The sequence below is a fragment of the Cenococcum geophilum genome (genome assembly GCF_001692895.1).
Source record: "Cenococcum geophilum 1.58 unplaced genomic scaffold K441scaffold_133, whole genome shotgun sequence".
Classification (NCBI taxonomy): domain Eukaryota; kingdom Fungi; phylum Ascomycota; class Dothideomycetes; order Gloniales; family Gloniaceae; genus Cenococcum; species Cenococcum geophilum.
In genome coordinates this window covers 23,929-27,916 of record NW_027137691.1, presented here as the reverse complement: position 1 = coordinate 27,916, position 3,988 = coordinate 23,929, and positions in this window count along the sequence as shown.

Genomic DNA, 3,988 nt, shown 5'->3' with positions numbered 1-3,988 from the left:
TTGTTTTTACTTAATCCAGCCTAGCAGAGCTTTGAAACATTGTATCTGGCTAGTATTATATCTAGCTAAGAGTCCTTAGGCTGCGCGTAAGACGGCTAATCTGTTTCTATCGAAGCATCCTGGTTAAAGATGGTGGTGGTGTCGCTACCCGGTAAAAGATGTGCTATATTTATGACCGGTACTGCTATTGCTGCGTTCTTGTAGTTAAGACTCCTAAAAATAGTCGTTGTCATCATTTATTGAGGAACTTTTGCTATCACTTTGGCTAATTTGGTGGTTAGTATATAATAACGGCAGATCTGTAACTTCGTCGGTCGAGGGATGTGTACTTAGTATAGGTACAGCCTATAATTACAAGAAGCCGCAGTTAGTGACGAGAATTGGTATATTGAAACTCTTTAACTTACGACTAGTAGACACTCCGAGTTTAGGCTAGATATTAAGGGCACTAATAGCAACGGAGGCGACGATGGCGGTGTTAAGGGTATAGGTTAGGCTATAAGTATACGCGGATAGATATACGTTGTATATATATTATTAGAGGATATAGGGTCTTGCTAAATTGGTATAGGTGGGAGGACTGAAGAAAAATATTGGTTAATAGATCTGTTATTTAACGTAGCAGCACGTAACAACAAGGAGTTGGGCGATTTATAATAAGATTACCGTTTCCGAATACCGCGATTTATAATCGTAACTACACGTAATAATTTTAGGGATATCGCAAAATAATAATAATTATTATTATTAATTTTTGTTTAACGTCCGATGCGGTCCCCGTTTTAGGTCTATATAGACTAATTCCGCTAATTTAGGTACAAAAAAACTCTAAGGGAGATATAAGAGGTATACAGTATATACCCCCCAGGTAACACCTGTACTACATTAATAGGAGGAAAATACCGTTAGGTTGTTGCTTTGAGACTCCTATAAAGAAGTGTCCTGATTACCTATCTTGCCCTACTGCTTATACTATGCTTCCACTTAAATTAAGATTGCCGTAAAATTGATAGTGTGCCTGCCCTTACTCCCTTAATCGCCCTGTATATATATATACACCCATAGGCCTCCTACTTGTAGTATAATTTCCACCCTAAAGGGACAGCGAGATGTGTAGAAAAAGATCTAGGTGTTTTGTCCTAGGGCCCTAACCTAGGTCCCTATCTTCTATCTCCTATATCTAATAAGTGCACTTAGCTTATTGACGGTCGCTATACCGACACCCATCTTAATACCTAATATTCACCTCGACATTTACCTCGACATTTACCTCGACACTTATCTCGACACTTATCTCGACACTCATCTCGACACTTATCTTAACACTTATCTCGACACTTATCTCGACACTTATCTTAATACTTATCTTAACACTTATCTTAACACTTATCTTAACATCTTAACACTTATCTCAACACCCATCTTATCTCAACACTCTTAACACTCGTCTTAATACTTATCTTAATACTCGTCTCGACACTCATCTTGAACCGACTATTCTCTATTTTCGCAAATCCGATTTTAGTATATTGTTATGCTAAAACAAACCGCGCTACGCGATGTAACCCCATCAACCGGTATATCCCCTAGATTAATTAGTCTTAGTATCTACGACCAGGATTCTGGCGCATTATTATGCTAAAACTATACAAGACTTAACCTTTATAACCGGCGTCATCGGCTTCTAGTTATCTATACTCTTTATTACAAAAACAATATGCCAAACGCCTCCCCCACTGTTAGTAGATACTGTGAAAGTTGCGAAAAGGATATTATGATAGCAAATTGGGCTCGGCATATGCGAAAACTCCACCCTAAAAGCATTGTCGTACGGACAATTAAGGGCGAATAATACTTGTGCAATAAGTGCGACCAATTAGTATCTTGAAGTTAGAAAGCCCGACATAACCGCTTACGCCATAGCTCTGTAGTTATGCCAGCTACTAGGAGCCTCCTAAGCCGAGTTGCATACCTTGGTTTAAATATACATGCAAACCACTAGCAGAACACAACCTCCAGTAGTAGTGTAGTTGATTTACTGGAAGTACGTAAACTCGTAACTAAAGTAGTAAAGAATGAAGTATATGCACGTGTGCGTGAGTAGGTAGAGAGCCTACGATATATAAAGTCTAGGCTAGGATATGAGCTACCTCACTACAAGGAGATATTGGAGCGTTGTAAGCCAGGAGAGCCGATATCCTATAATGAGTATATGCGTATAGACTGGAAGAACCACGAGTATGATAACTCGCACCGTTAAAAATATGTAGTTTGTTCCACTGCCGAAGCACGTAAAATACTAGAAACTGGAAGTCCTACAGTGCTACTAGTTATACTAGCTGTGTTAAAGCCAAAAATACCAACGATGCTAACTAAAGAGTATCTAATGTACCTCTCAACTAAGCCCGGCATCGACGTATATACCTATAATTAACTAATAGACGAGGAAGGAGAATACCTAAAACCTAGATTCCTTCCTTTGGAAGAGGCGATTTCGATATTTCGCGATAAATATGCAGGTCCAGTTAACTTCTTAAATCTTAAAGCACGAAAACAGAATAAGGTACCTGAATGCTTAGCGAATATACTGGCGTACACTATATTGAGGGACTTAAAGGAGTTGGACTAGAGCGGAAAATGTATAGAGTTCTAGCCGGCAGACCTGTCTTCTTATATGGCCTTCTAGATCTGCGGTAAGGTAGATATATTCTCACTACTATATATGGACTATCATGGAGTGATAACAACTATAACGGCTGAAGAAGGACGCAAGCTATAGATTATATGGCCAAAGTTACAGGAAATAGAGCTGGAGGAATGGGCGAATAATAATAGCGACGCGCCACAACCAGCTCCGTTTGTATTATACCTAGAGCAAGGTAATGACATGGTATAGCCCGCAGGGATTGTTTACGCTCTATACTCTATTAGTAACGTACTTATATCAGGCACTATAAGTTGGGATTCTAGAAACATGGTATAGGTTATACATCAATTAATTCTCAAATTATATTATCTAAAGATAATAAACGAAGATCTAGTAAAAGAGTTTGGGGCGAAACTTTAAAACGTTAAACGGCTATAGAGTTTACGGCACTAAGCTTGGCCGTAGGGATCTACAGAGGAGCTAGTTAAGTTCTTAGCCTTATTAGAGGTATGTTTAGCATAGCCCTTATTTTATATGGTCTATAATATGTTCTAATATAAACGTTAAGGAGTGAAATAGTAAGCTATACGGATTACGGGGATGTAATTATCAATTAGGCTGCTATTTAAACAGATGCGTTTGTGTAAAAGCTGGTAATCGATATAGACCAGCTTACTATACTAAGCATAACCGTGTATAGCCTTATCAAAACTAGAGTTAGAAAATGGTTGTTTCGGCGTGTTTATATACTAAGAACTACTTAGGTATAACACTCTAACAAATACTCCTTTAGTATAGCTGTTATATATAATATTATAGTAATTGCAAATTTGATCGTTAGGTTGCATTACATACTACTATCTAAAATTACTACCCATTTAATTATCTTCTATGATTTAGAGGCCTACTGCCTTTAAAATCCTAATCAGACGTGACCTGATTAGTCGTAGTAGTACTTTATAAATCTCCACCACATATACTTTCCAAGCCAGTATATAACACTTTGCCTTCCCCTACCGCCGCGTTAATCCCTTCTAAAAGAGGTCGTTCAATGCCTGTCTTGATTTGCCCAATGGTAATAGCCTCGCTGGCTTTAATCGGCTGGTATATATGTTTCTAGAGCAACGTGCATATAGGGTTAATAAAAGGCGCTTACCCGTTTAGCAAGCTGTAAATAAAAGCCATCTATTGTTTTCCCTAACGGTTTAGCCTGGAAAATTTAGTAATAATTTGAAGAAGAGTAGGATAAGCTTACTTAGTTATAACGCCGGGAGGTAAAATGGGAATAATGCTAGTGCCGAAGTTCTCTATTAGGGCCGTCACGCCTTAGACTATTTAGCA